We start from the raw sequence: 24,746 nt of genomic DNA, 5'->3' as shown, positions 1-24,746 counted from the left end.
AGAGGGGGGACGATGGCTACTCTTCCTCCAGCACCACAGCGGGCACTGACAGGAAATCCTCAGGGAGCAGCCTCTCCCCCAGCCCAAAGGCAACTTGCCTGACAGCGTAACTAGATTTATCCTTTGAACAAAATGTGCTTCAGAGAAAGCAGTCAATGAGTTGACTAATAATTAGAAATTACTATTTTCCTCTCTTTTGGAGTACTACTACTGCCGATTCCTTCTCTTTTGATAATGATTGGCAGATATTCTCTCATGGTAAAAAAACACCGACGTAACTGCTAATCTCTCTTGCTTCAGTCAGGACCCATGTAGTAACCCCAACAGTCATTTGCTAGTAGTAGAAAACTTAGTATATCAGGCATTTATTCTGCACAAAAGGTTTGGGGTCTTTCCTAATTTTAGCTACAGATACCACAGGCAGATTTTGACATCTGAACGCAGACCATCTTTTATCTAGCAGTCTGCCTTTCTCAGAGCAAGAGGCAAAAATTGCGTATGGATATGGCTCTGGCTCTCACTTATTTAGTCTTTTTCTCTATAGTGGTACCACTTTCGATTCTCTACAAATGAAGAATCCTCATCCCTACCTCAAATTAGGTTTGATAGTCTCTGGGTAGCGAGACTATGCTGGTTGGGTGTCTGCTCTTCCCCAAAATGCCTAACCACCGCCTGGGCTCTCTGTAGTCGATGGAGAGGAACACACTCCACCAGAGGCTACAGGCACCTCCTGTTAGGCCCCCGCTCTAAGGTACTGTGTAGAAATGGCTTTCTTTCTCTCCCTTCACTTTGAGAGCTCCCCTGTCCTCAGAAAGGTTTAGTGTCATAAATACACCACACCCTCAATTGTAAGAAATTACTTAAGGCTTTGCAAAAGTAGCGGGGAACCGCGCAACCCGGGAAGACTGAGCTCCGCCGCAGGTCGCTCGGCTTCACCCTGCGCCTTCCTGGAAAACACAGCGGTGGAGGAATAAGGCCCCAACCCCTCAGGTGCTTTTGAGAGCCTGACAGCAAGTAGCAGAGATGATGCATTCGTTTACATCTCTACTGACATTTGAAATTATATTTATTGCAGTTACTTGATATGCTCCAGGAATACTTACTTAATGGTATAAAAAGTAAATGCTCATCACAAATTAAGGTACACTGAGGAAGACTATAGCTCATAAAGCAATGTTAAGAGGAAAATCTAAGGTTGCCATGTTTCTTTCCCTATTTGATATATAAAAAAATATATTCAACTTCAAAGATTGGTTTTATTTTGTTTAAGCCGAAGATAATTTTTCAAGTTTTTAAAACCACAAACAGCGTACAATTCGTGACATTTAGAAAAATGTCTACACCAAAATTACACAGTTTCCAGTGGACCCAAGTCCAATCTTATTTCCCGTCAGTACTGCCAGCTCTTAATTAATAAAAATTCACACCATCCAATTCTTTTCCTGTTGGCAACATTTCTAGCACCTTTACCAGTTTGTCATGTGGCATGCTGTAATTAAGACCGTCTATTACTTCTAATGAAAGACTAGAATGAATTACAGAAATCACCCGCAGAGCTATATAATCCCCAGAAGAACTGAGATTACAGTGCAACAGACCAAAGAAACAACATTTTTGTTTTTGTGGTTGGAGAAACATTTTTGAGCGGAGAGGCCACAGGATGGTCTGGCCGGGGTAAATGGCCAGTCAGCATTTTGGAAGCATACTGGTGCTTAAACCACGGAATGCAAAAGCCGTAATTGGCGTTTCGCATGCGAGTATGTGCGTTAGGAGCATAATGTGTGCAGGAGGAACTGTGGAGCAATATGGTTTGGTATCTCCATTAATATTGGTAAATGCATCACTCAAGACGGTGCCAGAAGGGATTCTGTGTACTCTGCACATTTAGCAGGCGTTTAGCAGACTGACTCCTTTAGAAACATTTCAGAAGTATTTTCATGTGTTGTCTAATAGGGTTGCATTTTTTTTCCACCGAGGAAATCAAATGCCCTAATCAAGAGGGGCCAAATCCTTAGGTGTACAAGATTTACCCTGGAGACAGTGAAGATGACCCAGAAAGGAGAGTCATGCTTAGTTATTTTTCCCTTTCTCAAATTTGGACCCACTTAAGTTCTAAACACTTCCCTTCTGCTTGGTAATCTAGTTTGGGCAGCTGCAGCAGCCAGCGCTTTGTCTTCTACATTCTACCTCTTCATCCGACCACATACTTCATTTAATTTGCCAAATGCTCCCATTCAGGCAAGAATCTGGCCCCGCAGAGAGGTACTTCTGCCATCTGCTTTAGACATTTAGCTACAGCTTAGCTTAGCACACCTACATGTAAAAGCCTAAGTTCCCTATTCAGTCAATGAGAAAGGCAGACGCTAGAGTCCAAAGTCTTAGAAGAGGAGAAAAAAACGATAGCAAGTGTTAAACATGCTCCAGAGTTACTCAGGGCAGGCCTTTCCTCTACAAATGGCACCGCTATTATTGCCAGATCCTTTTCTTTTTCAATATATTATGAAATGAAACAAGTGATCCACTGGGATCTTGGAAATCCCATGTTCTCACGGTTTCTCCTGGTTCAGCTTGGGCTAGCCAATGACCTTAATTAAGGCTGTCGCTAATTTGAGATTTATTAGAGTGCATCCTAGGTGCTGAGCTAGAAGCGATGTTATGGGTAAACTCCATACCTGTGGGCAGGGCGAGACAAAAGTTTTAGGGCACTGACCAATTAAGGGAGAGTGATATTTGGATAACAGGCAAAGTTCAAGGGCTCAGCCTACGACGCACCTTATCTCACAGGTATAACCATGTGTTTGTGTAGAATATACAACTAGCATTGATGCAACAGAACAGACTTGAAGAAATTAAGTGCACCAGTTTGTGACCAACAGCTGCTACGTTCAGAGTATGAAGGAAGAACAAATGCAGCTTGGCTCGCTGGAAGCAGTTTAGATGGAGGAATTTCTACTCAATTTACTTGCAATGCCTGCAGCAGGCTTAGAGAAGCCCACTCCAGCATGTTTGCATCAACATAATTGTAGAAAGAAATTTAAGCTTAAGATCTTGTGTAGTTCAACCCAAACACAATCCTGCACGTTGCCACCACCTTGCTGATCAGTGACATGTTTTTGCGGTGTTGATGAACTTAAGAGTTTGGGATGAAGTATGGAAAGCAGCAGGAACTCTACCATAGGAGGAAGGACACGCAGAAGCACTACAGTGAATTGCAGAGTCTTCTAAAGCTCACTTAAATGGAGCGGAGAATACATATTACAAAGTATGAGAGGTGCTACTGAATCGGTTTACTAATTGTGTAGTGTTTCTTAGCAAAGCATTTTGAAGACTGCTTTCACACTGAAATTTCCCACACATTATTATTATTTATTTCCATGCAAAGTAAGGTACTGTAGTTAAACAACATTGTAAATAGCCCCTAAGTTTTGTTTTTGCAGGGAAGGAAATGGCATAGACAGCAACTAAAAATCAGATTAATATTTATTAATAAATCATGATTTTATTAGAATAGTATGAACATTGATTATAAATACTGTTTTTAAAGGAATATATCTGTAGCAGAGATTCCCCATAAACCACTTCCTTTTAACATTTGCCTTTAAAAAAACCCTAAATTTAAATATATTGTGATAGGATTCAAAAGGTGTGCTAGTTAAAGGCCACAAAAATAGCTTTGAAAAGAATCTATACATGAAGTGTATGTAACAGACTGCAGCAGCGGATATTTAGAATAAAATTAAATTGTTTTAAGAGCAGGAAGATTGCAAAGACAGGCTTAATGTAATACGGCATCACTGTGTCTCCAGCAGAGCAGAACTCCCCTCTGAAGGTCATATTTCCTGTCCTTTTTGTTGGTTGCCTGTAGTTGGGCACAGAACTTGCAACATATGCCTCGTTGCTTAGGTTATTGTAAAGGAGCACAGCCAAAGCTGTCATACACCCATTTATGAAGGGGACAGTTCCACGCACTGTTTCTTGGTGGCACCACCAGCTTAAAGATGTCCCAGCCTCACCTGCTCATTCCCATCCCCGAATGGCTCTTGCCCTTTTTTCTGCAGGAACAAACATCTGTAGAAATGCTCTGTGAACCAGATTCATTAACTGCTGTGGGGTGAGGAGAAATAGGTTTAAGTTTTTTCCTTCTGGTGCTTTTTTTTTCAATTTTTTTAGAACTGGTTTAATTTTCCACCATGCCCTCACAGACAACTGAGCCAGCAGAAGCAAATGAGCAATTCACAGGCAGGGCGCAAACTTCTTGAGCCAGCTACACCACTGAGAGAAAGGTATGAGGAAATGTGACCTGAGTGTCCCACGCAGAGAGCATAAGCCTATTATTTACACCTAGAGGCATCACTCTCTCGGCTATAGTTTGATGTTCATTTAAGCCAACACAGCCACTGAAAAAAAAGAAAAAAAAAAAAAAAAAAAGCAGCAGTCCCTGCACCGGCGGCTGCCCTTGGCCATCCATTTCTACGCTTGCCTCACCTCCTCAGGGGTGCCACCACAGCCTTTGCTGTATGGCTGTGTGGTCAACTGGGCTGGCAACTGACCTAGGGACAGCAAAAAGCTGCGCTATTTTTCAGCCCGGTCAGATTCCCCACCTCCCTCACTGCATGGCCACACCGATGTCTGCGCCAGCATAGCAAGAGGTAGAGCCTGATCTCCTTTAAAACTTACCCAAGCCCCCAGAAGAGCTACCTTAAATGCTTGCCAAACTACAGCCTTAGGTGAAATGGCAAGGAACATGGGTTTAGGCTTTGTCCTCCCAACCCAGGGGGCTGTATTATTACCACGGAGTGACTTATTTGCATTGGAAAACATACTTAAGTCTCTGTCAAATGGAAAGGGACACTCAAATATTAAAGTTTTACCGTAAAACAAGCACAACAAGGCGAACCGCAGGCAGGGGGTAGAATGTCAACCCTTCTTAAACATGTCATGCTAAAACTCCAAGGAGCTTGTCTCATTAGAACTGTATATTATTTCACTTGAAAAAAAAAACCCAAAACATTTTATTCCCAAAGCATTTTTTTTCCTTGTTAAAGATAAATGAAAACAAAAATAAAAATATCCATGGAGCTAGGCTTCATGTTGCTTTTAATTCCTGGTGACAGTAACCACATGCAAGTCTCCTACAGAGAAATCTTGTATGGTTTGTTTTAAAGCTAGCAATATTATCATATAATAAATATTTTTTCATAATACATATTCATAAGGAGCAGAGTTAAGGTTGCTAATGCAACCTGCACTTTCACGTACTTGACTGCTTTCCATGCAACAGGAACACAGTTGCTTTTTTGTGTTTTGTTTCTCCACAGTATTGTTACATTATTCATTTTTCAAAAGAAGAAGGTATTACATATAATGCATCTTGCAAAACATTCGCTAATGGCAGCAGATCTTCGTAAGGACTGTGTCTCCATTCATTGTGCTCCTATTAAAGTTAACTGTAATCTATTTATTATATCATTAAACTTAATATATTGTAAGAGGAATTCTATTTATAGATGCAGTAATAGCTGTGCTAATCACTCAAGTTCACATTGAGCAGGGCTGTGCTTCTGTCTGAGACACAGCAGCAGTTGCTTCAGAGACCAAAGTATGTTCCTAAATTTCCCGAAGAGATGACCTTGCGAGCTTCATCCTGCGCAAGCCCGAGCGGCACCGCGCAGGCTGCTGCGGCCAGCCAGCCTGGTGTCACCCTGCCCCGCTGAACAGCCCCTGCACCCCGCTGGCACCCACCCCGGCTCTGTGGAAGAAGCTGGCACTGCGCATCCCATCCGGGTTCCTCCCTTGGGCTGCTCTTTTCCCGGATATCCCTACACACCACTGAATCCATGGGCAGAGGCTGCCACACACCACTTGGGCACAGGGTATTCAGTCTGGGGCAATGCAAAGACAGCAGTCCGCACCCGCACCTCACTCTTTGGGTGCTTACGTAGTCGCTTTCCAAAATACCACCCCTGGGCTCCATTTTTAGTAATTTTATCTCATGTTCTTATTACAGTAATTTCACAGATCCTGCCTGTTATGTAGCCCATAAAGTTAGAAAACCAGGTGCTTGAGACTGTTCTTAAATCCTGTCATAGGCGCACAAAGCACAAGCCCTCCTGGCTGATCAACAGATGACGACCACAATACAAAACGACCAAACAAACCCCAATAAAACAACCCTAATAGGGATCGGTTCTTTTTTTTCAATATTTCAAGCACAGAGATGAGTTGGTTTTGTTTATATTGACAAGAATGTTTCCAAACTGGTGAAGCGTACATTTCTGCCTTTGAATACCAGTGGTCAAACTCTTTTCATTCAAATGTAAGCAGGTTGGGAAATCACCTTTGTACAGAAAAAGAAAAGTCTGCTTGGACTTGGATGGCTTTCCAAAAAAGTCTGTCCTTCACACTGAATACAAATGGAGTGCTGGTATCTAATGCCTGCTTTCTGTTAACTTTTCTATTTTTATTTTCTTTGGAGATAGCTTAATTTTGATTGCCAAGTGCTTATTTATCTGGCATAATCTATAGAAATCTGTTTACAAAATAGATTCTGCCTCTCATTTGTGGTATGTGAGAATGATAATGGGTTAGTGGTGAGCCTTTAGGCTACCGGCAGAAGAATTCCTGGAATTATAGATGATACCAGAAGGATTTAGGAAGAATTTGAAGAAAAAACTATTAAAAATGTCAAATCTCTTTTCCTACCTGCATTACCTAAAGAGAGTATAAAGGTTACAAAACCAAGCATTCAACAGAATTTGAAATGACAGGTGTAAGATGTTTTTACTCCTATAAAGCTGCTTACCAAGACAGTCCTGTGCATGGTGCATACAGAGTAAGACAGATTCTGTGGAAAAACCAGCAGCTTAGGTTGTAATTTAAGACACATCGTTACCCGCTTGTGCATGTGCATCAAGTCTGCAAAGGCAAACTTGCGAGTGTTTTCGGCATGGCATCCCGGCAGGATTTTATAACATCATCGAATTTAATTTTCCCCCCATCATCTGGCAACACGGTGACTCCCTGCTCAGCATGCCAGTGGCATAGGGCAGCCTGAGCCCCCACATGATGCCCCGCTGCTGCAAGTAACCAGCGGTGAGGAATACAGCAGGATGCCACCCTTGGTGCAGCAGCACTAGAGGAAGATGAACATGATGTGCAAGTTTCAGGGCAGTCTGCTGATAGCAGAAGGATGGGACCCATGAATCTCAGCCTCGGAGAGGAGTTTGTCCTGTTGAATGTGTATGAATCTCCTGGGCTCCCCCCATCCCTTCCTCATCCTCACTTCCCTGTAGCCACCAGCCCCAGGGTCCTCCATTCCCCTGCCCTCTGCTCTCAGTATCAATCTCCAGGCCCAGCAATTCCCCATTAGGTTCCTCCCTCCTGCCCTCGACACACCATCTCAGTCTAACAAGACTACTTGTCCCACCTTATCGCTCCTTTTCTTATTCTGTATTTTCTCCTCTTCCATGTTTTCTCCTTCCCTGGAATTCAGGGGGAGCATGTTTCTATACAGTGTCCAATCATCAACAAGGCTCTGTGTGTGTCTGGACTGCAGGACACAGAGGATATTTAGCTTTTTTCCCCTGCCATACTTGGCCACATCTGCGGAGCAGCTGGAAACAGCCGCGACAGGGAGGATGCAGCTCTGCCCATGTTGCCTTTGGCCACGGCATACTCGGTGAGTCCAGGGGAAGGGTGCAGGTCAGTCTGGTCAGCGCTGTGACCTGGTGGGACACAGACTCCTCGCAGCCCGAAGTGTCTCTGGTACACAGAAATGGTTATTTTCCCACGACACACACACTGCCCTGCTGGTAAGTGACAGCGGTGGTTACAAAGAGGATGATTACACATTGTACCTGCTTCATCCAGCTTCCTTTTCTCACCACAACCCATGCCTATGGTAGAGCACAGGGAAGGCGATTTACTCATCCTCCAGACACCCTCATGATTTATTGCCATGACAACTCTCCCCTCTCCAGAAGCCTGGGGGAGCCACGAGTGAGCTGGTTCCAAACCTTTGCACAGCAGAAAGGAATGCCAGGCATGCCGGGGTCACACGAGATGCTTTGAAGCCTTGCTAACCCACTGTCATTAACCTTATGCTGTGTAATTTCACGTCAAAAGGGGCTACAGGCAGGGCAAGCAGACCAGCATGCCTGCCCCTTCTAAACAAACTTCCTTGAACAGGTGCTTCCAGTCTAGAAACCATACAACACACTTGCCTGCCTCTACAAGAAACACAGCACTGCATAAATTAGGGTAAGTAGCCCCCACCCAGACCAGGCGGATAAGAATTATTAGGGTGTTCGTATTTTTTTTTCACTGAATCTAGCATTATTGAGGTAAGATTAGGTATAGATAACTAATACATTCAAGCCCAGGACAGGTATTTTTAACAGAAATATCTCACAGAACGCAAAATGTATGAAAATAAGGTGGCACATTTCACAGTGTTTCAGAGATACTTTCAAACAGTGCTACCTGTGTGAAATGTAAAAACCGCAGCATACAAAGAAAATGGCCATACCTGTCCACTGTTGCGACTAAGCGTCTTTATGCTTATGCTCCCCTTTATCAACCTATAATATTTATACTTGAACTAAAAAATTACTAGGCAAAAAACCCTGTACCTACCCTCAAGGAAGACTGCATACTGCAACCTTTACAGAACCTCAGACATTACATATTTAACCATTTCTCCAAAACTTCTGTCAACTTGCCAGTTCAGTGCAATGCAACTGATGCGCTCCCTAAACCAATCCATTTGCTGTGGGATAAATAACAAGTCAGTTATCTAAATTCCTGCGTTTTGAAACTTACAATTACCTTATTTAAAGACAGGATGGAGCAAATTAGAGATTTCAGAAATTTTTGGCTTGCTGTTCCATTCACTTGTAACCACAAAATTAGATGGCAGCCAGGGTTTTAAAGTTTGTAACGTTATGAAGACTCTTAGTATTTCAAAAATCCAATTACTGAAGGAAACATAGCCCATCTAATGTTACTGATTTACCATAAAAATGAAACAAAGAACCACAGAGCAAAATATCTAGAAATAGTCCAAGTCACCAATGTGGTTGGCTGTATGGGAAGTTTATTCTTTGCATCTTAAACTATTTTAATATTCTAGAAAGATGCAAAATATTAAAAACTATTATTTGAAATTAGTACACGAGAAGAGGGATTAAAGATGCTGCAATAAAGCCTGTGCAAATGTACGTCCTAATTCCTATTCCTTCTCTTTTGCTGAAAGCAACTGCTAAAGCATGTTATTAGCTACAAGATTGCTAAAGCGATGCCAGCAATGATCTGACAAATCTCTAGGGTTTTTTTTGCCCACTTTCCTTCTATTATCATATTCCATCTCTAATATTCAATCAATGCCAAACTGGTTTATGTATGCCAATCTTTCTCACAAAAATGGAAAAAGAAATCCTGCTACGTGTCGTAGGCATGCTGATGTGACGGGGAGAGACTGAATGTAAGTGGGAAAGGGAAGCGGGAGGGAGGAGTACGAGAGCACCAGTCTGCAGTCTGGTATTTAGCAGAAGTCTCAGTTTTCTGATCAGAAAGTTGGCAAAAATCAAAGCACAGAGTACTGTTAGGTTCCTTGTAATTTAACCTTCAGCACGAGCTTTGCACATCGTGTGGTCTCATCCCTTCAGTCTAATTCCATATGCAGAACAAACTAGCACCTTGAAAACTGGCCAGAACTCAATAATCCCCATTTTACTATCTACCTCCAACAAAATGTGCTACAAGCCACTGACCAGATCATTCGCTTATCAACCTAAATTTAAATCTCTATGCAGTTATTTAAATACAGTCCCAGTTGTTAGCTGAATTCCCCCTTGGGACAAGATTTGAAAATGTTCATTTTTGTCCCTTGTAAAATAATAGACAATGTTTAGGAATACTTGATTAAAGAGAAAATTCTGGGAAGAACTCATTTGCTGCTTGTCTAAATATGTTTCCTCATTAAAATTTGATAAAAACAGTCTTAATGGAATACTACAACCTCATTCATGTTTTTCAATAAAGTGTTTTAAATTGGCAAGAACAAAGTTTAAATACACTTCTTCCCAGCTAAGTGTCGACAGCTTTTTGCGGCCTGCAGGGACAGGTATGACTCATGCCTATGCTGTTCTTCAAAAACTATTTTAAAATGCGGATTTTTTTTCCACTGGTCTATTGTACTTCACAAGTGACTGCTAACTGAAAGAGACTAAAATTAGAAGGCAGGCCACTATCACCAGAAGGATTAGAAACTCCCAGGCTATGTTGATTCAAAAAGCTGAATCGGTTGACTGATATGAGGGATTCTATGTTGGTTCCTGCTAGATTTCTGGCAAACTTCATTCCATGTCTCTCCTGGTCACAAATTATTTGAAATCCCTGTGTTTAGGAATAGCGGATGGTCTCCAGATTTGCATGCAACGTTAGGCTGAGCAACCCTCTTATTCTCTGGTACGCAACACTAAAAAAATGAACACGTTCATCCTAACCTAAATAAAGGTGGCACAAGAACGCTACCTGGTCACAATGACCTGGCAAAAGTTTGGGTTTTTTTTTAAAACCAACAACTGCAGCAACAGTCTCTTCGTGCGCCTTATGAAAAGTATGCTAATATTTACTGATTCTGATTGACACAAAGTAAGTTTGGCAGAAAGCTAATTTAAGAAGGAATCCAACAGCCTCAAGTTTAGACTGAGCAATCAACCTGCCAAGGAAGATAGAGCAGAAGAATCTAACTTTCCCTGTAATTCAGAGAGGCATTTTAGATACTGCAGACTATTGGGCTAAAAGCTAAAACAATAAACAATTCTATGATTCTACGATTTAAGCTAGAAAAGACCTTTAAGATCATCAAGTCCAACTGTTAATCTAACACTGCCAAGTCCACCACTAAGCAATGTCCCTAAGCACCACATCTACATATCTTTTAAATACCTCCAGGGATGGTGACTCAACCACATCCCTGGGCAGCCTGTTCCAACACCTGACCACTGTTTCAGTAAAGAAATTTTTCCTAATATCCAGTCTAAGCCTCCCCTGGTACAACTTAAGGCCATTTCCTCTTGTCCTATCACAAGTTACTAGGGAGAAGAGACAGACATCCATGTCGCTACAACCTCCTTTCAGGTAGTTGTAGGGAGCGAGGTGGTCTCCCCTCAGCCTCCTTTTCTCCAGGTTAAACAGCCGCAGTTCCCTCAGCAGCTCTGCAGAAGACTTGTGCTCTAGACCCTTCACCGGTTTCATTGCCCTTCTCTGGACACACTCCAGCACCTCAATGTCCTTGTAGTGGGGGGCCCAAAACTGAACACAGTATGCAAACGGTGAGCTCACCAGTGCTGGGTACAGGGGCACTATCACTTCCCAACTCCCACTGGCCACACTATTCCTGATACAAGCCAGGACGCTGTTGGCCTTCTTGGCCACCTGGGCACACTGCTGGCTCATGTTCAGCTGGCTGTCAACCAGCACCCCTAGGCCATTTTCTGCCAGGAAGTTTTCCTGCCACTCTTCCCCAAGCCTGGAGTGTTGCATGGCGTTGTTGCAACCCAAGCACGGGACCCGGCACTTGCTCTTGTTAAACCCCATACAACTGGCCTCGGCCCATCGATCCAGCCTGTCCAGGTCCCTCTGCAGAGCCTTCCTACCCTCAAGCAGATCAACTCTCCTCCCCAACTTGGTGTTGCCTGCAAACTTACTGAGGGTAACTTAGTGGACTTATTTGTCCAGATCATTGATAAAGATATTAAACAGAAGTGACCCCAACACTGAGCCCTGGCGAACAGCAGTTGTGACTGGCCACCAACTGGATTTAGCTCAATTCACCACAGCTCTTTGGGCACAGCCATCCAGCCATTTTTTTACCTAGAAAAGAGTACGCCCATCCAAGCCATGAGCAGCCAGTTTTTCCAGGAGAATGCTGTGGCTTTACTAAAGTCTAGGTAGACAACATCCGCAGCCTTTTCCTCATTCCCTAAGTGGGTCACCTTGTCATAGATGGAGATCAGGTTAGCCAGTAAGATACATTTCAACTTAAGACAGGGATGTCAGTCTCCTTATCAGTACAGTCCTTCAAAGAGCCCTCTGAAATCTTCTTCCTTTTAGACGGACAAGCCTCAAACCTGCAGCAAGATGTGTGGGCTAATCAGTAGTGAAGAGCCACCGACTAGGTGCTCTTGGAGTAGTAGCTCGTTAACCAGAAAATCTGAATATGCTTTGTGCTTCTTTATGCAAAATACTGAGGGGAAAAAATACTAAGTACTTAATTTGCCATATCACAGAGGCAAGTTAAGTGTGTCTCAGCAGGTGAGGATACCAAGAATCAAGAACAGTTACATTAACTGGGATTTCTTCACTTCCCTGTTCATGATAACTAGTTACATTACTATATTACATGCGTCTAGTTTAAGAATGGATTTTTTTTCTCCTTTTACAGCAGGTGGACAGCTGGATGTTTTGTGTTGCACTCTGAAGAGCTGGAGAAATGTGAATAGTGAGCTGGGCTAGCTGTTCAGTACTACACACTAAATGTGGGAAAGAGAAAAGAAGGAGACTCAGCCAGAGCCTGCATTGATCTAAAGCATGGGTCAACAGTTCCAAGACACAGCAAATCCAATTCATTTCCTATTTCCAAGTTCCAGGGGACATCTATTACAATCTAAAATGTATCCATTTTGAAGAGCTGTGATCCTAAAGCTGTTCTCTAAGCAGAGGCAGTGAACACCAAGGTTAAAGAGATGGCTGTAGTGAAAGAAATCTCACCTCAGAAGAAGAAGAAAAAAATAAAAAAGGAGGGCAATTATAGTGGCTCCTCCACCCCCACAAAACCTGTATTTTTTTTTTTGTTGTAATAGAAAGTGGAACTCCAACTTACAAGTTTAGCAGATGCCCAAGTATGAGAGAATGGGGGTACTATCCTGAGGAACAGCTATAAAGGCTGTGAGAACAACCAGCAGGCTGAATCCAATCCTCTCTATCTTTTTGAAGGCTATTTTCTTTATCTGCATCTGGCAGTTAGTGTTCATCTAGTTTTATATCTACCTAAGTATGCAAATAAGCAAGCAAAGTGTCTTGAACTCCTGAGGAGAATTTGTGCTCAAAGGTACATAATACCTACAGAGATCCCAATGAGTGGTTCAAATACAGTTTCTCTACTGAGGTACCGTCAGCACTTGATGAAACAGAACACATAACTGGGCTTCAAACAAGACCCCACCATGCAACCAGCCAGCTGATGGTGTCAAGAAGTGTTTTGAGGGTAGTTTGAAGTTAGACGGACAAAGGCTACTGCGATGACATCCAGCTGGGCCCCTGTCACATATCTAGCTTATGCTCTCTAATGTAAGTTTGAACAGTAACATCTATATCTGAACAAATCCAGTCCTGCCCAATGAAAACCTCAGCCTGAAAGAAATTATCAACTGATTGCTTCCAGACAACACAAGAATTTCAGGAATGCAACTGAACAACTTTATGCCCCTGACAGGTCTTTCTAAACCTTCTACCCGTTCTTCCAGCTTTTCATCTCTCCCAAACAAAACCACAGTTCTCAGAAATACTCTCAAAGACCCCATGGCTAAGAAAAAGCTTCCCGGTGCTCAGATGTTAAGCCCTCCTGCCCCCAGCATGAGTGTCTTCAAAATGTTTTTAAATGAAAGGGAAAGGAGGAGCAGCTTGCAGTAGTTTCCCTATAATGCAATTATACATCCTTCTATCTGTATGGATGCCAGCACAGAATTGCATTATTCCTTTCAAGGCCTTTGGGAATGAGGTGAGAATATTATCTTGATCTGCATTAAACTAGTAAGAGAACTGAGTATATTTGCTTCTTCATGTTAAACTAATTTTAAGGAGCTCCTAATACATTTGTTAGCACTTTTTGGGAGAGATCTCAAAACTGTAAAGGAAGAGAACAGATAGCTCAATGTGTATAATAAGGGCTTGTCAAATAACATCAATATTCCTTGTAATAAGATTGCCCTTTCAAAGTAAGAACTACTGAGATATATGGTAGAGGCCCCAGCTCAGTGTGACTGAATGGAGTGAGGGGCCCACAAGCTGAGGGCTAAACTAACCTAAAGGAAGAAAGGACTAAAAACTTGGTTAGGCATCAGACTGTTTCTTCATATTGCCATTTCCACCTTTTGGTTGTAAAGAAATGCTGGGACAACAATCAGCAAATCCACAAGCACACACTCTCCATATCAATACCTCTGTACAGACCAGAAAGGACGACTTTAGACTACATCAATAGAAAACTGCAGTTAACAAGGAAATAAATCTTTTAGAAGAGGACGGTACTGTGAATTTTTCCCAGTTCAAAACCCATGGGAAGATGACTACTGACAATCAAACATGTTTTACATCAAGAACAATCTTATACCAGAGGTCTGTCTACTCCAGAAATATTCCTCATACCTACTGCTCTCTCCTCCTAATGAAATGCCCAGGCCGCTCTACAGATTTCCTTCACTGTAAGACAGAGACTGAGTGTACCTTTCATATGCTTTTCTGAAACAAACTAGTCAAAATCAGCTCCTGATGTGAAGAGCCATGGCCATATCCTCTTCTGGATATAGCTGTACCAGACAAAGGGGTTGCTCTTCCCTCCTTAACCTGTTTCAGTCAGTGAGCTAAGTTGGCTTATACAGCTATATACAGTAGCAGATCTTTTGGCAAAAAAATGCACTTTTCCCCCACTTAAACAGGCTAAGAAGTGATGACATGAGCAGCTTAAGTGTCAGATCTGAAACAGCAGAAGTCTGCTGGCAGGATGCTTGACAAATACCTGCAAGTAGCCTGAAGGGTGGCAGTTTATTGAGCCAGCATAGCTGAGTTGGAAGATGACGTGTTCACAGTACCAACTGGTCAGACTCATAGAAGCCAAAATACATTGGATTCCCCGTTGGTAGAATAAGTGATCCGAATTCATTGGGAACTCATGGTACTGCCAGGATTTGAACTGAGATCTTAGAAACCCATATTACTGCTGCTTTAACCATTAAAACCTCCTGAATCTGATACCTGCAAAGACTGGCATACCTGACTTTCAACAGTGGCTTTCTTTGAGAAATTCTAGAGGGAAATTACTTAATCCAACATCAAGAGATATGTCATAAAATTTAGTCCTGTTTGTTATGCACTGTTGCAGCTATAGGACCTGTACTGGCAGTCCCAGCTCACTCACCCACTCCCCAACACAAAAAACCCCTATTGCGTGATGGGGCAGGCCAAGTCATCTGTTCCACAAGTGCTTTGAACAGATAGATATGCACTGCTAAAACACATTTCACTTATTCAGTTCAAAAGACAACTTAGTTGAGTAAAGTTGTCTTCGGTCTAATTTATCTTTTCTTTTTTTGAAGGAGTCCTGAGTTATGTTTCTAGTGCTGCTATGTGGGACTTTGGGCAACATCTCCTGGCTCTATGAAAGGTAAACTATAGTAACCTACTCGCAGGATAGATATACAAGAGGCCTATGTTCTGATAAGAATTACATGTTAATAAATATACATGGGGTCAGCCTAGAGACAGCTAGCAGTAGCCCGTGACACTGACACAGTTATGTTACATTTGCTGTCCCAGTGGAAGCAGCGCCCACCACACCCCAGGTGGTAAGAGGCTGCCTCAGTCGACTGTCACTCACCCTTTCCTCCACAGCCTCCTGCACCCGCCAGCAAAGCAGCTCTCGCACAAACAGCCCAACGTAATCCACTCCAATCAAACAAGCCAGATTGGCAAAGCCTTACTATTTAAAATATCCATTTCATTTTAACAAACAACTTTGCCAGCAGGTTTCAGAGGTCACTTCCCTTAAACAGAGGGTTTGTGCTGAGCCTACCCAGGCAAACAACCTACGAGACTTAGACACATGTTTATCAATGACTGCAATGGTGTAAACTAAGCTCCTGGATTTTGCAGAGATGTGGCTGTGAGCATTAGCATATTCCTTCTACCAGTAGTGCTGTGGGAGCAGGGCGCCCACAAACAGCTGGAAGAAATAGTATCTTAAGCAGGTACAGCTTCTTGTTAAGACTGGATATGAGCTCTTTGCCAACAGAAGTGCTCTTTGCCCAGCTTAGCTGTAACCAAATGAAGGGTTTGGGTAGCTGAGAAATAGCAGGTAAAAATTGGGACTTTTCAAGGTGTAAGATGTTATGGCTACATTAGCAAAGTTATTGCACAAATGATCATCACTTCTATGAAAAGTACTCTGGCAGAAGCAACCATAGTAACAGCTTTTTTATTTAACCAGAAAATCTCTGTATGCTATCATGAAGGTATATTCATCATCCATATGATTTGACTGTAAAAGTATAACCTGTCACAGATGACCTCTCAATGGATAATGAAAAATAATACAGTAGGCTACAACTTAGACTATACTTTGGCAATAAACGTACCAAAAAAAAAAGATACCAAAAACTTTGACAAAGCCTAATCTTCTCACAGAAGATTAGGACATCTACTAACAGACTTGAAGGACACCTTTAAAGGCTGTATCTGCAAGCTCTTTAAGAAATCCACTCATGTACAGAAATCTGCAATATAAAAAAAACATCCTGGGAGGGAGAGTTCAAATATACGAAAAAGTACAAAGTCAAAGACAGTACAAAGAATTTATGACCTTCTCCCTCTGTGTGTCTTTTTTTAAAACTCCTGTTTGAATACCTGATGTTAATTTTTTTTCTTTCTTTTTTCAAATTTGTTCACTGGTAAACAAACAGAACAGGCAATTCCTCTCCGACCTATTTTAGCTAAGTCATAATACTAATTTTTTTTTCAAGTTGCAGCAGACATGAGATGAAAGATTATTACTTACTTGAACACAATAGATTTATTTGAATAATTCTTTTATCAGTAAAAACATGGATTTCTTTAAACATGGTATACTTCTCTTAACATGAGAAAGCTCCTTTTACTCCATAAACAATTTTCCTTCCATTTTAGCTAGGATCAGTTTCTTGCACCAAGAGGTGTGCGGAAGGCAATTTATACAAATATTTTAATGTAAATCCTCAAGATAGTAATTAGTCACTTTCTTTTGTAAAATTACTTTTGTTTATGATCAGAGTCCAGGATTTGATGCTAGTATTTAAACAATATAAGAACTTCACCACAAAGAAATATAACATGACATCAACCTCAGCTAATAGTCAGACAGCTAACTTTTCTTCCATGTTTGGAAAAGAAAAGAAATAAAAAGAAAATAATAGGAAGATATTAGCTTTGCTTTTGAGAGCTGAAAGTAAAGAATTTCTATACTTATTGTTAATCTGTGTCATATCTGAATTCAGCCATTATTATTTTTATGTCCTTTTAGTTCCAGAAATGACTGGGAACTTTACTCACAGAACACCAGAAGCCATAAAGACAAAACACAAAGAACTGGGAATGTGATGGAGCAAGTAACAAGAGTGTAAGTCAGAAGTTCAGTACGTGCTTCTCTCCATTATCAGTGCATGATAATTTTCTGCTATTTTCTGTAGAGGCTTCTTTGAACAGAACATTGAAGAGTGATTATATGTCCAAACCTTAATAAAATGTCAAAATCTACTGCTTCATTGTATCTGCAATTATGATGGTTTCCTCCTACACATGGGACAGGAAAGGATACAATTTTGTATTCATGGTGTTCCAAGCGCTATGTTTTAAATTGTGGCTTGATGTAGATCAGTTATTTGCCAACCAGAAAAGCATTATTATAACCTCACATTTTTATAATAACGGCATTTTTGTTTTCAAAAATACTGCTTTAGATCTTGAATACACTTCTAGAAACTGAAGATTTTTAAACAGTTAGTGGATCTCACTGCAAAACAAACACCGTGGCCAACAGCTTATGTCACCACTACAACAGGGACAAAAGACAGCAGACTGGGTTCTCCCCTGCAGTTTCAACTCTGCTCAAATTGAAATGAGAGAAAAGGCCTTTGGGGAAAGAAGCTGCAAAATCTCTGTTCTGGCCTCAAAGCTTCTCCCCTTTGCCAGGGCCAAAGTTCACGCCTCCGAACTCTGGGGTCTGTCCAACGCCAATGGAAAAAGCAGCTGTATCCGACTGGGGTGGTCCTGCCTCCACCTCCCACCTCAGGTGCTCCTTTTGATGCCAGATGCTAGATAGAAAATGCAGGCAAATCATACCTGCCAATCACTGGCACCAAATCAATGTTTGCCCTGCTCTCAGGAACTCCTACCACGTGCCAGTTTTCACAGTCAATGTGAATTATGCCCTACCCTGCAGGCTAAAATTCCCTTACTACTTTTCCATAGCACCGGTAACTTCTGACAAAACAGACCCAGACTTTTAATATCGATTTTTCTCTGTATTTTGGATGGACCCTTTTTTTTCCAATGTGGACCACCACCTGGAAGCTTGTTACTCAGAAGAAACAAGCTTGCCAAGTAAGATGAAGTATGCCCCTCTCCCTTTTTTTAATCATGCTACTGTCTACAGACAGTTACGATAGTATTTTCTCCTCTCTGCTGTAGAAAAAAAAAAAAAAGAATCATTCTTTGAGCTTCAACAACCAAAAGCATTGTAAAGATTGCACACAATCTATGCAGTTCTCCTCGTAGAGGGAACACATCAAACAGAAAACTTCTGTCAAGAATGCATAGCTAACCGTTGATGGCCGATACAACGGTACTTAGTCCGCTTTTGTGCACTGGCTGCTGCATAGCTAAATGGCAAATCTTACCACAACCTTCTTGCCAGGAGATTTAGCCCTCCTAAGAGTTGGGCTTTGATGCGTCAGAGAGGAAAGGATAATTCTTGTATTTTCTTTGGAAACAATGCAATCGTAGTTGTGAGACTTACTTGTCTGAATTAGGTGTATAATACCAGGTCTCATAAGAGACGCTCTGAACTTCTAAAGCTTGCCTGACTGTGATAGGAGCTATTAAGGAGTCTGCTTTAATGGATAAGAAATATGACAACTCCCACAGAGAATCAAGTGGTGCTGTGCTGGAAGGACTGAAAGTGCAGTCCTACTGTTGCGCTTGTCCTCACAGAGGGAAAAAGAAAAATATCGTTCACGTTAAGATTTCCAAAAGCATCTGTCCTGATTTTTGTTGAGAAACACATGAGTGCAGATCTTCAACTTCATATATCCCTTCTGAAAGAATTTACTGCAGTTGAGAACTTTTTGATATTCCCCAAGTATAGGTAAAAGAGCATTTGCAGTGCAAACGTTAACCACCATTTCTGAATCTGGTGGGACTGAAAAGACCCTTGAAATAACATATGTTCTTGGCGGGGCAGTAGCATCAAGTAAGTTCACCACCAACTTCATCAGTCTGAGAACCATTGCTCCATCAGCCAGTACAGCATTTGCCTGTGTTAGTCCTGCTCTGAAAAATGACATATTGCACCTAGATCATTGCCAGTTTTGTGAGACAGTTTTTCTCTTAAGTCCTGACAACTACAGAGACTGGGGAGACCAAATAATAATGATAATAATAATCATAATCTTATTGATGCCCCTTGCCCTTTCCCCTAGGATAAAAAGGTCAACTAGCATCCTACTGAGTGGATTACCAGGGAGCACGGGTACCCGTAGACCGGGTGTCACTCCAAAATCCAATTTCTGCCTGGTAAACCATGCTGTCTGATGTACATTTTTCATCTGATTTATAGCCCACACCGCAATAGGGAATTTCTGTAACTAAGAGGAAGGTGATTATCTTTCTGCTTTGGAAATAGCTGAACCCACGATGGCTATTACTTATGAATTCCTCCTCAGATGATGTTTTCAGCTAACCAGAATAAATCTATTATCCATAGTTTCAAGTCCTCAGTGAATCACTGCACTGCAGCCAATGGAGGCTGTACTCTTACTCTTCCTGGTACACACTGCCTAAACTAATATAGACCAGAATAAGTGCTTTCCATTATTTGCAGCTGACGTCTGTCATAATAATTTGTCTGTTTCACAAATGGGGGATATCTTTGTATTTCTCACATTGTCTTCAGAGGGGACAGGGTATTTGTTTCTTTGCACTTTCTATTTTGAATTAAGGCCATTTTCAATTCTTTTATCAACATTATTCTCAGAGGAGATCTTGCTCCCCGTAGTATTCTCTTTCAGTACGGCCTTCAGGCTGACTTCTCTAAACACTGTGTATCCACCCTGTGCCTACTAGAAAACAGGATATGCCAAAAAAACTGTCTCACTTTGATTCAGCTTTCCCTCCATACATCTGCAAAACTAATGTGAAATAGGATTGTATTTCCTTCTCTCCTAAACACAAATGCAGGATGTAGGAACAGAAATGACTGAAACAGTCACTAGCCATATGCAAAATGAGAGAACAGTAGATGGATTAGGAATATGCTAAAATCCCTCTTGAAGAGACTTGATAGGGACAGGCTGTATAATTCTATTCTGAATTTTTATAAAAGATCCTTCGTAACCCAAAGGTACTTCCAGAGATTGCTCAGGACCTGAATCAAACAAAAATATAGCACCTGTGACTTCTGCACAGCTTCACAGAATGTATTTACAGTACAACACCTAAGAATTTTATTTAACCAAAGTTACAGACAGCTATTTGGTAATTGGATGAAAAAAAATTTAAAAGAGTGGCACCAGTGTAAAACTAGAGAAGGAGATATGTCAGCAGTGTGGATTATTGTAAGGCTGGTGAATAAGGCTACTAACCACCTTCCTTCAGGACTGACGCTGTTGCAGGTATACCTTGCCTGGTGGTATTTCCACCTGCCGTATATCTGGGTATACTTCTGTTTCAACAATACACATGAAGGGCCAACACTGCAACAGTTTCCTAATTATTTTAATTTGCCTCTTATTTTTTTGATATTTCCTAATTGAATACTAAGCATCAAAAAAGATTCATCATTGAAGCAACAGTGAGCTCTTGAGTTTAAAGTACAGCTGTTAGCAGAGACTCCTGGGATGCAGGACTAATGTCTTTTTTTTTCTTTTTTTTTTTTTTGTTTTTACTAGCTGTCTTCACTGGGTTGGACAATTTGTCCAAACCCCAACACGCTAAAGACCCATCAGCAGAGTTGTCCAAAGCAGAAATATTCACAGGAGGAAAACTGAGCTAAAAGATTGTCTTCTACTGCAGAAGCAGACAATCTTTTCACAAAAGTGAAAAACTTCAAGAGGACATTCTCTGTTGTCAGTAACTGACAACTTTGGTTTTGCCCACAGGTCGCAAACACAATGAAGGATCCAGTGCAGGAGACCCAGAGCCTCAGTGTAAGAAAGACAGAATCACAACATCTCTACATACTCTGAAGTTTCAGTAATTTCCATCCTTTCACTGAAAACTGTCTTTGATGTGTTCTCATTGCCAGTCAGTTGCTTCAGATGTTGATTACTCATTACATTGATTTCTCCACTGTTTTCGGTTCCCATAGATAACTACACTATTGTTCTTTCACTGAAGGTTTTATCATGAACTTCTCTGAAACGAGTCAGTATAAAATTCCTTTAGTGGCAGGAGGCTCTGGATGGAACTTCATTCTACTTCACCTACAGCAGTGCCTGCTGTCTGTCTGCTCGTTAGGAATTTCCTTAGTCTTCAATGCAAGATCATCTATTACCTAAGGGCATTTAAGATCCTACCACAAGCTTCATCACAAAACTCACGTGTAGACAGTGTAACAGGCAAAGATAGATAGCCCAAGATCTCTCAATCTGTTAAAATCTGTACATCAATTCTAAGCACCAAACAATTAGACATTAAGCAAACAGTAGCAGTCACATGCAATATTTTTTAAGTAATATGGAACGGACAAACTACACACCTGTAAAAATTACAATGCTGTAATTCTGTATTCTGAGAATTCTGTAAATTTTTCAAAATATTTAAGGTAAGAACATGCAAAAGGCTTTTCAAGAGGTGGTTCTTAGACAACTTCAAAGATGCAATTTGCTTCTTGTAAGTCTCAGTTATTTGAGATTCCCTACCACAAATACAAAGAAGACATCACAGATCTGGAAGATTCCAACTTGTACCAACAATGTAATCAGTTTGTATTTAGTGTGAAAAACTTATTTAGACATTCTGACTTATTTTACAGCAAAAGCTTAAATTATTTACCGGCCAAATACTCGTACCCAATTAGTTTTACACATGAACTGAATTCAAATTAACATTGAAATTCCATCATGCTTATAAACATTCAGACTTAGATGATAAAGTTCCCTGTTTCCACCTATCCACAGACTGCAAAGTACCTAATGCTTTCCACTATGCTATGCAAGAACAAATCACTGAGTTAATTTACAGTTATCCTTTTTAGCTTACCTAAAAGGACTTCTGAAATATACTTGTGGAGACTTTTGTTCATCTCTACTCATCAAGACCCTTCACAGGAAGCTTTAACATCTCCTTAACTTTAAGCCACAGGGTTGGGCACAAGGCTGAGTCCTTACTCAACATGCCACCTACGTGTCACACCTGGACACCATGCAGCTTTTGTACCACATCCTCCCCCATGTTTAGCTGCGCCCATAGAATATGCTACTGTCCCCACTGCGGAACCAAAGGCACAATCCATAGGAGAGTTTTTAAATCCACTTTAGGCAAAATTAGCTGGGTTAGCACAAATCACCCATTATAAATTGGCTAAGCTTTCCTGGCTGATTGCTCCACAGCCAGTGTGGGAGCTCTGCTGGCTCCAGTGAGGCTGTAACCACCACCAAAGGGGCAATAGCTACCCGCTAGGGGGAGATGAAGGTTTCCAGTGGCATGTAGTTTAGCCAAGTGAATGTCTGTCTACAACCTCCAGTATGTGATTTTTAATCACAGTGGCGATACTAGCACAGTCATAAGAGGGCATTGATGGTGACAGAAATGCTTACATCTGCTCTACATGTGCCACGGATAGATGTTCATTCTGAACAACTTGGCCAGTTAAAGACATTTTACCCCCGGGTATTCTACCACCTTTCTGCAAGAGGTTACTGACCTTAGAGCTCTGCTGCTCTCTCATCTCCTTCATGCAAAAGATTTTCTAGGTGCTTAAATCGCTTTGGATAGCCTTTTAAACTTAACTAACTTTGCCTACAGCAAACTGGAGCATTTACAGGATCCATTTGCCAGCAAAGCTGAAGGGACGAAACAACTTCTGGCAGTCAGCAGTACTGGGAAAAGAGGAAGAAAGGAGGAGGGTGGGTTGAAGACAGAAGTGTGCAAATAAAAACTCCAGCCAGCAAAGCTGGACCTAGAAGATGGCAGCTGTTCATAAACTCTTCTTATACTCTTGTACAACTGCATTTTGAGACAGATGTGCAGAAGCAAAGTGCTAGAGTTTAAAAACTCAGGGGATAGAGGGGAACTACCCCTGGTGCAGCAGCTATCACAACAGGGTCTTACTTTGGCCATCACTTTTTCTGCTACGCTGCAATACATAGCAAGAATTCTAATAAGATATATTTGATTTAAAGAACTTCAGCAAGTTGCAGTTAGCAAATTCTGCACTTCACTCTTGCCCAGCAGAGAGTGAACGCACTTAAAATGTGAAAGCTAAGCAGTGAACAGCATTTAACTTGCAACTCAAAACACACAAAAAATCCCAGACATAGAATATCCTGAGTTGGAAGGGACACACAAGGATCATTGAGTGTAACTCCTGTTCCTGCACGGGACAACACCAAATTCACACCATGTCTCTCAGGGCATTGTCCAAGTGCTTCTTGAACAGCATCAGGCTTGGTGCCGTGACTGCCTCCCTGGGGAGCCTGTTCCAGTGCTCTGCCACCCTCTGGGTGAAGAACCTTTTCCTAATATCCAACCTAAACCTCCCCTGGCACATCTTCCTGCCATTCCCTCGGGTCCTGTCATTGGTCACCAGAGAGAAGAGATCAGCGCCTGCCCCTCCTGTCTCCTTGTCTCCTCTCAGCCTCCTCTTCTCCAGGCTGAACAAACCAAGTGACTTTAGATGCTCTTTGTACAGTTCCCTCTCTAAACCCTCCACCAACTTCGTGGCCCTCCTCTACTAGAGAGTGTTCAACTTTATATCCTTAATGTACTATGAAGCCCAGAACTGCACACAGCACTCGAGGTGAGGCCGCACCAGCACAGAGCAGAGCAGGACAATCACCCCCCTCAACCGGCTGCAATGCAGGGCTTGATGCACCCCAGGCCATGGTTGGCCCTCTTGGCTGCCGGGACACACTGTTGGCTCATGTTCAACCTGCTGTTGACAAGAACCCCCAGGTCCCTCTTTGCAGAGCTGCTCTCCAGCCTCTCATTCCCCAGTCTGTATGTACATCCAGTGTTGCTGTGCCCCAGGCACAAAAATCTGGTAGAAGTAGGTAAGAAGCACCTCAACTTGATTTCCTCTCTCCAGAACACAAAAATCTGGCCTACACTGTACAAGCAGTTCTTCGCAGGTCTGGAATCAGAGCTCATCTTCTGACTTCCTGGCATTGGCTTTAGGAACTACAGTAGTTTGCTAAGCTGCAGGACCAACATCCACAAATACAGCATACCTCTGTATTATCCATAAACCAAGGTTTGTGGGTAGAGGCAACACCTTTCACTACTCCAAGTAATACAGTTGGGGTAGTGGGAAGGGGAGGAGAGTGAGAGTTGAGCTGACAAGGTTTCAGGTATGCTTCTGAGATCACCTGGTCTGCTTTTATGTATGCACCTGAGAGTGCCTGGTTCCCACCAAGCAGACAGGATAGTGTTAGTAACACAGTTTGTCTCCAGTGGGAAAGAAAGGTGGGAAACAAGGGGAAAAGATTGCCATGAAA

The 24,746-nt window shown here is 41.9% G+C and overlaps 1 protein-coding gene across 1 annotated transcript in view; it reads right to left on the bottom strand.

Annotated features, from left to right (window-relative positions):
• Window positions 1-24,746, bottom strand: part of FBXW7 (F-box and WD repeat domain containing 7) — a 190,657-nt gene that overhangs the window by 36,010 nt on the left and 129,901 nt on the right. The gene's annotated exons all lie outside the window — the stretch shown is intronic.

Source organism: Phalacrocorax carbo, chromosome 4 (assembly GCF_963921805.1).
Source record: "Phalacrocorax carbo chromosome 4, bPhaCar2.1, whole genome shotgun sequence".
In the NCBI taxonomy this organism is placed as follows: Eukaryota; Metazoa; Chordata; class Aves; order Suliformes; family Phalacrocoracidae; genus Phalacrocorax; species Phalacrocorax carbo.
The sequence above is the reverse complement of the archived record's forward strand: the minus strand, read 5'-3'. Positions and strand labels throughout refer to the sequence as shown.